Here is a 12,146-nt window from a genome sequence, read left to right on the forward strand (position 1 = left end):
ATGCGGGTCCTGGGGATCCAACTGAAGTCATCAGAAGCAGTACTAGGGCTTCTATTACACTTTAATACGATCTACATATAAGGAGAGTCACACAGTATACCCTTTTGTCCATCATATTTACATGTAAACTTTCATTGCAATCAGTCATTGAACTCATTCATGGCCTCTAGTTTCTGGTACACTATCATCATGGGACCCTCAACAAAACTCCCCTAGGATATCCTGCAGTCACCCCAAGTAACGGAGATTCTGCAGGTATTGTTCCACAGGACCAGTCAATTCCAGCATTTCAGTAGGCCTTAGATGGTGTAGATGTTAGGATGGGCCAAGCCAAGAACCTCAATATGGGCCTGGGTGGTAGCTGAGCTGATCAGGTCATTCCACAGGGGCTGCCTGCCTTAGGATAGGGCCGAAGCCAGCTCACCTATGCCCATGGCACCAGGCCCAGTTTTCCAATGCCCATGGTGAGGTGTGGGACTAGCCCTCCTGTGAAGGTCAGGGCCAGCTCTTGACACAATGTCCACCAAAGGGCAGAACCAGCTCAGCCTGGCCCTTGGATATCATCATTCTTGGTTCTTAAGGCCCCTATGTAGTAACATGGGCCACAAACATCAGCACATACCCTAGCTCTGGTAGGACCATGGACCCAACATGATCCTGGCAGCAACTTGTCCTTGATGTCACCATTTCCCAGGTGGTTTCACAGACCACACAGATCAAGATGGCACCAGCTGCAGCAAAGCCCTTGGACACCAACGTGGCCTCAGGTGGTGGCCCACACCTCAGGCATTCGCATGGCCTTCAGTGGTAACAGGAGTCAGGAAGACAAAGACCCTGGCTATTGCTGGGTCACAGATATGGCCCTTGTCAGCAGCTCAGGCATGGACAACATCATGGCACCAGTTGGCAGCTCGGGTCTCTCAGATCAGTGTCACTCCAATGGCAACACAGCGCTCAGATCCCAACATGGCCAGAGGACACAGCCCAGACTCCAGGCTCCTGTGTGCCCTTTGGTGGCAGCATGGACCATGGATGTTAACATAGACCCAAGCTGCAATAAGACCAAAGACCCAGAAATGATCTATGATAGCAACCTGGGTCCTGATGACACCATGACCATGAATGGCGGAGGAAGCTCATTGGCTGGGCCACGTGCTGAGTGCTCATCACTCCCTGGCCCCTGGGAAGGTCTGAGACTGGGGCCCCCCGCAGCTCCAACGGGGGGGGCTCCCCTAGAGGGGAGGTGGGTTCCCAGAGAGCATGACTTGCGGGCAGACTGGGCAGGATAGGCCAGCACCCTCATGGCTGGCAGATGCCCCCCTCGCTGGATTTCGGAACAGACTCATGGCCAGCAGCAGGAGTTCAATGGCTAAGGTGAGGCAAGTGCCTCATATGCAATTCAGACTATTCTCCCCCGCCCTCATTTTACGATCAATGGAATTGAGTAATGGAACAGAGTTCTGTTTCTTGATTGTTGGGAAAGGTGAGTGCCACCACTGCCTGGCCTCTCTGGCTAATAGTGGCTATGTGCACACACTGATCCACAGGCAAGCTTTATTGTCATGGGACAATATCACCACAGTCCACAGGTTAGTACTCATGTGTTTTTCCATGAGTCATGCAGATTTTAGCAGTGTATGCTATGGACTGTGTACAGAGGGGGTGTTTTATGGATGGTTCTTGCCATATGGATTATTACCATGACACCTGCTAAGTGTTGCTCTGATACCTATGTCCCTGTGCAGTTACTAGTCTAAAAGCATTGCTTGTCTTTGAGTAAAGTTTCACTTTTTTCTGTTTTGCTTATTAATGTACATACTCGTGCATTTGTGTCTACTCAGAAACACCCATTTTTAAAGGAGTACTCCTTTGTGATCATTATATATTGGGATGCTTAAATTATCCCATAATGTGTCCGTGCGAGGACACACATTCAGGTGGACCTGCTCTTCATGTGTTATCTGCCTAGAATTCTGGATGATCTGACCACCCCCAGAAGACAGTAATCACCAAATGCTAGTTGTCAGTGACACTTTGTCTCCTCTTTCTGTCAATATCAGGTCTCTTCTATGAGAAGAACAGCAGGACAGTAGAGAGAACACGCAGAGTGTTGACAAGAAGCTGACATATGACCTTGTTTCCAGTATGTGAGAGTTGTAAGTGCCACTGGTGTGTGTGTGTGTGTGTGTGTGTGTGTGTGTGTGTGTGTGTGTGTGATGTGTACATGAGTGTGTATAGGAAGGGTCTGTGAGATGAACAAAGAGGAATATGTCATTGCACATCTTTGACTTGACTGGATGCAGACAGGCTACTCCATCCCTATATTCAGTACAGTAGAGTGCAAGAGCGTTCTCATCTGCCTTCCTCCCTTCTCCATGAGATTTTTACCCTTACTCTGCCTTCTAGTAGAACAGGGGAGAAAACTGTGAACTCTCCATGCAGAACCAGCTCCTGGAGAAGAACCAAGTGTGGTGTGGTCTTGCCAGCCTGTTACCAGAGCAAGAGTGACAAGATCATGTGGGACTCACCAGGTGAGTCATTTCCTTTTCTCTTTCCATCCGTGTGACCTGCAGCTGATCTGTGATGCCTTGTAGGAATACATCCTGTTGAGTAGGTAGCAGCAAAGAGCAGCACACTGTGGAACAATGGCATTCATAGACTCCCTAGATGACTGAACCCTGCATGGGTCCCTTTAAATAACCAGACCTGAAATGGAAGCCATCCCCATCAGACCATGTCCCGAATGGGCCATGTATTACTGCATCACAAATGCAGGGACTGCTTATTAAAATGGTAGATATCTGGGTCCAAAGCAGACACTGAATCAAATGCTGGGAAGTGGGTGTGGCATAGCCACTTCTTTCTGATGGCTGTCCATGTTAAAATATATTGCTAGAGGGTTTGATATTCTGTCTTCTAGAATATGGAATCACAGACTGCTCAATTCCATACCATGTTCTCTTTTACTGCCTTAAATATCAGTGTCTTATGCGGCATATCAAATAGGCAAATCAATTCCTTCAGATATGTAATGTTTATCGAGGTATTCACATACTGGCCTCTTTTGTGAGCACCTTGTTCCTGCACTGTGAAGACTAGCACGGGTCCTTGTATATCGTGTTAGATAGGTAAACTGGCAGTAAGAAGAAATCAGTAATCAGAGCAATTCAATGTATTATTGGCGCTTTAAAGATCATAAAGGGGACAGGAAATAGTTGTGATGGGGATTGTCGTACGTGATGTTACCCCTAAAGGTTTCAGAAGTTAGCACGTGATCTGAGTCCTGAATGACAAAAAGAAGAAAGTCCGTGCACAAACCAATTGTGGGCGTGCTTGCTTCCATGGAGAACAGTGGATCTAAGAGCAGAGAACAAGGCTAGTTGCCAGAACCTAGAAGACAACGTGGACACTGCTTGGGGATAGGACAGAAAGGAAAATGTTTGTCATTGTCAGCTCTGTATGACATTTGGATTATATGATCAGTGTGGAAGGTGAGTTATGGAATTGTCATGATTTAATTCCTTTTGGTAGAAGGTGACTTGGCACTGAACAGAGAAAGGCCTGGGGAGGGCGAGATGAAGGAGTGTGTGGAGAGAGTGGAGATGTTTCAGAAGACAGGGGAGGGATGGAAGTGGATTGAAAGAGGGATGAAGCCATGCTGCAGTGATCAGCAGGAGAGCTGCCCTGTGCAGCCTTGTCTGGGAGAGGGCAGATAGCACCTGTATGCGCTGTGCATTTTCCTTGTGGAGACGTTGCTCTAACATCTCTGGATTTGTCTGACCACATGGAGACACAGTGCTTCCATTTTCTGACATCAGTTATTCCACATGTATTGACACAGGATAGTTTGAATACCCAAACTATTTATTGTCTAGGATATGGAGTCACAGACTGCTCAATTCCATACCATGTCCTCTTGTTACTGCCTTAAATATCAGTGTCTTATACGGCATATCAAATAGGCAAATCAATTCCTTCAGATATGTAATGTTTATCCAGGTATTCACATACTGGCCTCTTTTGTGGACACCATGTTTCTGTACTGAGAAGATAAACAGGGGTCCTGGAGTATCATGTTAGATGGGTAGCCTGTCAGGAAGCAGAGGAAAGCAGTCGTAGATACACCTGAGATCATGCTGTCCCTCTCTACTTCCCACAGATGATTTTCATAGTTCTCCTCTTGGTGTTCTACTTTGTTGTTCTGACAGTCTTTGTGTCCCCTTCTGTGTTATTTGGGATGGATCCTTAGAAGAAAGATCCCTGGTCCCCAGAATGTACGCTTGTGGTTTTCACTAGCATCAGATCCCTCCATAGACTTGGAGAACAGTTGCATTCTCTCCAGCAATGGAGAAGAGTGTCTCTTTGCTCTCAGACTACCCACGGGGAGAGCTGAGAGGAGGTGACTGCTATGGGAGAAACCTGCAGTGAGCATTTCCTGAAATCAGGAGAGTTACATGCTCAGACTGGACCCTCTGCCTGTCTTTGTCTTTGAAGACGTGGTTCCTCTTCCTCTCTGTGTCCTGTGGCTCTGACTGTAGTCCCACAGTGTGGAAAAGGGAAGTCACGTGTTTGGTGCCACCTCAATGCCCACCTTAAACAAACTGCTTTCTTATAGATCATCCATACTTGGTTAAGTATGGAGACATGGTAACTGCACTATCACATGGAAAGCAGAATCAGAAAAAAATCTACTCCTCAACCAGGATAACTTCCAAGACAGACACCACACAAGGTTTATCCTCCCTCCCCTCTGTAAGGGAGATATAGCCAGGAACAGGGTGGGGCCGGATAGCTATCACTATGGGAAGTATGGGCCAAATTTTCCTTGGTTTCCAAGGCAGCATTTGTTTTTCTTTGTGGACCAGACAGTTTAAGGCAGTCTCTTTGAATGGTTTCCATGGTAATCCACTTGAGCAGATCAAAAGAGGGAAAAAGGAATTGTGTGAGACAGGTATATGTGGGGTTAGATTGATAATGCCTGGCACACAATAAACTACTAATTCACAGAAATAAATTGATGACGTGGCTGAAGGAAGTGTGTGTGTGTGTGTGTGTGTGTGTGTGTGTGTGTGTTTGTGCTTGAATGTGTGTGTACCTTCACTCAATCTTGTATAATTTCCGTGTGCTCAAGGCCTTTACAGTTTCAGTATACAGTTTCAGTATCCATGAAGAGGGCCAAAAGGGGACTACTGTCTTCTGAAGAGCACATTATTTCAGACAAGTAACTTGAATGGCCTCCTGCTTGCCCCAAATGTCACACAGTAGTCTCTTGTATTAATGACTGACATCTTGGAACAGATTCTAGTCAATGCACTTATTAAACCAGCCCCAAATCTCCCTCTGCAGCTGCTGATGGGGCAGAGGAAACCCCTTATAGGACAGTGGTAGTTTGAATGAGGATGGTCCCCATAAGCTCCTATGGTTAATGTTTCAATCCCAATGGTGGATGGTTTAGGAAAGATTAGGATGTGTGGCCCTATTGGACGAGGTGTGTCACTGGGGTGTGTTCTGATGTCTCAAAGCCCTCTGCATCCTTCCTGTGATCAGGATGTAAACTCTCAGTTTCTGCTTCAGTGCCTTGCCAGGCTGCCTGATGCCATGCTGCCCACAGTGATGGTACTGGACTAACCCTCTGACACTGACAGCAAGCTCCCCATTTAATGCTTTGTTCTGTAAATTCACTTCAGCACAGCGCCTTTTCTCAGCAATAGAACAGTAGCTAAGTAATGTCCTGTGGCTGTCAAGGGACTTGGGGTTCCTGCCTCTTTTCTTCTGTGTTCTCTCTTCTTGCAGGGCTCAGGGGATAATTTCTCTTTCAATATCAAGTTAGTGACTCCAAAATGACGGTGAGGTAAAGGAAATACTTTGGAGATCTTCCTGCAACAGAGAAGGGACCCCAAGCTTGGTCTAAATCGTAAGGGTGAATACATATTACATCTAAACCATATGCAGAGCATATTCATAGAAAAGTACATGACAACCACACCACAAACTCCATGGAAGCGTACTTGGCAACCACACCACAAACACCAGGTTGCTCTTGGACGTCCCCAGCAGGCATGGTACAACACAATGGCAGTGACTGACCAGGATACAACTTGCCTGGCAGGCAGCGATCTGGGGGCTGTACCACAGCCTCCTGGAGAGGAGAGGGAAAGTCTAGGAAATCCATCCATCCCAGTGTCAGGGGATTCAAGGTGACCACCACATTCATATTCTCTACAGAGCACCACTCTGTATCCCGTGTGCACTGCCCACTTTACACTCAGGGAGGATGAAGTGAGTTGTGGAGCACTACAGTTGCTGCAATCCATAAATGGATCTGCTCTATATGTGTGCCAGCTTTCCAAACACACTGAAAACGCATTGCTGTTCCATAAAACATCAGCCCTTTAAAGAAAATAAATGTAGGCATGTAGTTTGAATGCCACCTCCTGGCCATAGTGGGAACTACATCCGTGAGAGTCTTGGGCCCAGTGGAGTCTATGGTTGGGTGGGAGGGAACATTGGCTGTTAACTGGACTTGAAGGGACCTCACCTCTGAAGATAAGACAGTGTTTTTTCACCTCATTATAATTTCCTGGCACATAAAACTGGACATCTTAGGTATATCAAATGTAAACCTGAGATTGGAGACCAATCCCAGTCTAAGGCTAACATAAAGCAGCCTCATTAGATAGAGATGGTGAAGCTGTGTGTGTAAACACGAACACACACACCCACACATACACACAGACACACACACACACACACATACACACACACACACACAGACACACACACACACACACACACACGCACACAGGCATGCACAGAGCATGACAGTAGATTCCATTTGTCCTTCTACTTCATTGCCCAGACACGGAACACAATGACTACTTCTAAAGTACAGAAGGTATAAACATCTTTTATCCAGTGTGTGGTTGTGTGCCCGTGTGCGTATGTGTGTGTCTGTGTGTGCTTCTGCAATTGTATGCACACATTCATGTGGCCAGGGGACAGAAGGCAGCCTCCGGTGTGGTACCTCAGGCGCCATCCCCCTGAAGTTTTTCTTAGACAAGGTTTCTCACTGGCCTGGAACATGCAAGGCAGGCTGGGTTAGCTTGTCAGCACACTCCAGGGATGGGCTCACCTCCACCTTCACACACAAGCATCTCCCGACACACCTGCTACTTTTCCTGCTGTAGTTTAACTTCATTTTCTGGATGATGCTCTCTGGGGATGGAACTCAGGGCCCCATGCTCACAAGGCCAGCACTTTACTCATTTAGCTGTCTCCCCAGCCCCACTTTTACTACCCGAGCACAAGTATTTTCTCAGTTTACACTTTAAAGTACTTTGCATCCTGGATACGAAATTTGAAACACCACAGGAAAGCACATGTAGTACCATAAGGAAATCTGTGTCTGTTGCTGGGCTGATTTCTACCCCTAAGGCACAGGGCTGTCTGCAGGGAACTCTCCTGAGAATGATCTGAGTTGAGTCCCAGCTGCCATTTTCTGTGCGCCTTGCTGTATGTGGTGGTGAAGAAGTCACTTCCCCATTTAGGGGACGGTAATCTTTAATGTGTCTGCCAGAGGCACACAGGGCTCTGCCTCGCATCCGGTGGAAAGAGGATGGCTTCCCATGACAGAACTTTCCCACAGTGAATGGAACGACAATAGTCCTGCTAACTACTTCATGTGTTTAGTGCAGAGTCTCAGAACAGCCAAGCTCAGCCTGGGACTCTTCCCCTTCCTTCCTCAGCCTTCAGAGTGCTGCTGGTCTTCCAAGCTTAGCACACTGCCCCAGCTCAAGTATTCATTTTAATGTAAACACATTCTTAATGCTACTGTTTTCTTCTCGGCCCAGTAACATTTTTATTCCATTTCTACATGTATATTGTTGCATTCCCAAGAAATAAGTAATTTTATCATTGAATTCCTTGCAAAAATTTATTTTATAAATATCCACATCTCTTGAAAAACCATAGATTCTAAGATTGCTATTTTAAGAAATTTAGCATTTCTGAGATATTTCGGGTTTTTGTTTGGTTTTCATTTTTAGTTAGGGCCTCTCTATGCTATTCAGGCTGTTTGAAACTTTTTAGCACTAATGATTGTGTAACCCCAGTGTTCAAATAGCTGGAAGTGCACGCATTTGCCACATAATGCTGATGAAAGCTGTTCTCATTACTGCCTGGCATTTGTTCATTTTTCTTCAATGTTTCACAACAATTATTTTAATTTGTACATAATTTTAAAATGTACATAACTTAATAATAATTATGTTGTGTACATTCCTATGTGTATGTACTCATGAATTCAGGTGCCTACAAAGGTCAGGAGAGGTCATACCTTCCTGGAGCTGAGGTATGGTCCTTCAAGGATGTTGGAAATGGATGCTGGAAACTACCTTGGATCCTCAGCAACAATAGAATGCACTCTTAACCACTGAACATCTCCCCTGCCAGACTGTAGACTGGTAGAGTCCGTTAGCCTTATATAATGTTCATATTTTAAATTCCACTGTGTTTTCCCCTTGGTCAATGACCTGGAGTTGATGCTTCTTTTTTTTTCTTGTTTAGATTTTAGTTATACTTTTAATTATGTCTGTCTGTCTGTCTGTCTTGATGGGCAGAGGGATTGACTCCTGATGGAGCTGGAGTTAAACGCAGTTGTGAGCTATCTGCCATGGGTGCTGGGAGCCATACTCACATAAACAGTAATGACTCTCACGTCTCTTTCCTCCTCCCTCTACGCCTTGAGTGCTGGTATTACAGGTGAGGGTGAACATGCCCAGAGGGTCAAAGAACACAGAGCAATTTACATTCTGGACAATCATTCTGCCACATGAGCTATGTCGCCAGTCCCCATACTGTGGCTTTTTAAATTCACCAATGGCTTCTTTTCATGGTATTGCATTCTCATTGAACAGCTACCAGAGAAATCAAGAATATAGCTGGGAATGTGTGCACAGCCAGGGGAGCAATAGCAGTGTCTAGGAACCACTTGTAAAAATCCGCAAATGTGCTCCCACCACATTTGTGAGGGGCTTGGGACAGGGCCGTCAGATGCTGGGCAGATCTAACTGCTGTAGCATCCTCGAGTCCAGCCTCTGGCAAGGACATCATGTTCCTGAGAACAAGTCTCCTGCCAGCAAACCTACCTTAGATGCCCAGCATCCTCAAAGGTCAGCAAAAGGGACTGGAGGCTGCTGTTGTACTCTCTGTGGTTGTGTGTGCAGAACAATGACCCAGACCCTGCAGAAGAATCACAAAACAGGAAAAAGGTTGGTCAAAGAATCAGACACATCCTTAAGATGAGTGATGAAGATATAAAAGAAAAACAAGTTGGAAATATAGCATAGTGTGTGGATATAGAAATGACAGGGAGAGAAGAACAGTGTTCCCCGTTGCACAGAGATGTGTGTGTGTCCTGATGTGGGGCTGTGCCTCTCTAGGAGTATGGGGACAATGATGAAGGGATCCCAGACATATCTGAGAACTCGGATTCTGTGTTTGGATGTCTGTACAGCAGTGGTTCTCAGCCTTCCTAATGCTGTGACGTGACTCTTAATACAGTCCCTCATGTGTGGTGATCCCAACCAGAAAATTATTTCTGTTGCTTCATCATCGCTGTAAAGTTCTTACAGGTAAGAATCACAATGGAAATAGTTTGGGGGATAGACGTTTGCTGAAGGGGTCAAGGCACAGTTTGAGAACCACTTTTCTAGGGTCAGAGAGATGTGGGACCTTCCTAGCCCCCGCAACTTTGGTTCCCTGAGCCAGGATGTCCTGGTCCCATTTACAAACACAGACTGGGAATTTCTGTGAGGAGAAAACAGAGTGAGACCCTATGCTCTGAGCTGTGCTTCCCACTCTGTGAATTGAGAGCATCACACTGCTCATGTGCTAATTTGGGGGTCTTTAGTGATAATATCTGCTTTAAATACCAGTCACAAGTTCCTGCATATGTGACAGACTAATGTTGATATATGCGATGGGAATTACAGGCTGGCCTTGAACTCAGACATCCAACTGCCTCTGTCTTGTGAATGTTTGCTCCATGCCCAGCTGTCAAAAATAGGCATTTCTAAAGGCAGTCTTCTTCTGGAGAAATAGGGACAAGCATTTGCGGCAGAATTTAGAGACTGATTTCACTTCGACTCTGCCTAAAACCTACTCACTTCCTTCATCTGTAAATCTGCCAAGAGCAGTACATGCTGTAGAACAACGATTTTCAAAACTACATTGAATTTTGGGTTCACTTTTTATGAGACAAATGTTAGATTCTTATTCTTTTGGAAATTATGCTACAGTTAGTTGTACTTAGAAAAGTTTACATCTGAAAATTATTCATCAGCTGACACGTTATCAAATTGATAAGTTTTACAATAAATAGTTTGGGTATTCAAACTACCCTGTGTCAATACATATGGAATAACTGATGTCAGTAAATGGAAGCACTGTGTCTCCATGTGGTCAGACAAATCCAGAGATGTTAGAGCAACGTCTCCACAAGGAAAATGCACAGCGCATACAGGTGCTTTCTGCCCTCTCCCAGACAAGGCTGCACAGGGCAGCTCTCTTGCTGATCACTGCAGCATGGCTTCATCCCTCTTTCAATCCACTTCCATCCCTCCCCTGTCTTCTGAAACATCTCCACTGTCTCCACACACTCCTTCATCTCGCCCTCCTCAGGCCTTTCTCTGTGCAGTGCCAAGTCACCTTCTACCAAAAGAAATCAAATCATGTCAATTCCATAACTCACCTTCCACACGGATCATATAATCCAAATGTCATACACAGCTGACAATGATACACATCTTCCTTTGTATCCTATCCCCAAACAGTGTCCACGTTGTCTTCAAGGTTCTGGCAACTAGCCTTGTTCTCTGCTCTTAGATCCACTGTTCTCCATGGAAGCAAGCACGCCCACAACTTGGTTTGTTCACGGCCTTGCTTCTATTTGTCATTCAGGACTCAGATCACATGCTAACTTCTGAAAACTTTGGGGGTAACATCACATACGACAATCCCCATCACAACTATTTCCTGTCCCCTTTATGATCTTTAAAGCCCTAATAATACACGGAATTGCTGTGATTACTGATTTCTTCTGCTTACTGACAGTTTACCTAACACAATATACAAGGATCTTTGCTAGTCTTCACAGTGCAGGAACAAGGTGTTCACAAAAGAGGCCAGTATGTGAATATCTGGATAAACGTACACGAAGGAATTGATTTGTCTACTTGATATGCCATGTAACAGACTGGTATTTAAGGCAGTAACAAGAGAACATGGTATGGACTTAAGCAGTCTGTGACTCCATATCCTGGAAGACAGAATATCAAACCCACTAGCAATACGTTTTAACATGGACAGCCATCAGAAAGAAGTGGCTATGCCACACCCACTTCCTAGGGTTGGAATCAGTGTCTGTTGTGGACCCAGATATCTACCATTTTAATAAGCACTCCCTGCATTTGTGATGCAGTAATGCATGGCCCATTCGGGAAATGGTCTTATAGGGATGGCTTCCATTTCAGTTCTGGTTATTTAAAGGGACCCATGCAGGGTTCAGTCATCTGGGGAGTCTATGAATGCCATTGTACCACAGTGTGCTGCTCTTTGCTGCTACCTGCTCAACAGGATGTGTTCCTACCAGGCATCACAGATCAGCTGCTGGTCACATGGATGGGAAGAGAAAAGGAAATGACTCACCTGGTGAGTCCACATGATCTTGTCACTCTACTGTACTGCATATAAGGATGGAGTAGTCTGTCTGCATCCAGTCAAGTCATAGATGTGCAGTGACATCTTCCTCTTCTTTGTTCATCTCACAGACCCTTCCTTTACACACCCATGTACACATCACACACACACACACACACACACACACACACACACACACCATTGGCTCTTACGACTCTCACATACTGAAAACAAGGGCTCATGTCAGCTTCTTGTCAACCTTCTGCGTGTTTTCTCTGCCTTCCTGTTGTTCTTATTGTAGAAGAGACCTTACACTGACAGACAGAGGAGACAAAGTGTCACTGACAACTAGCATTTGGTGATTACTGTCTTCTGGGGGTGGTCAGATAATCCAGAATTCTAGACAGATAACACATGAAGAGCAGGTCCACTTGAATGTCTGTCCTCAC

The sequence above is a fragment of the Microtus pennsylvanicus genome, chromosome X, assembly GCF_037038515.1.
Source record: "Microtus pennsylvanicus isolate mMicPen1 chromosome X, mMicPen1.hap1, whole genome shotgun sequence".
NCBI classification, from domain to species: domain Eukaryota; kingdom Metazoa; phylum Chordata; class Mammalia; order Rodentia; family Cricetidae; genus Microtus; species Microtus pennsylvanicus.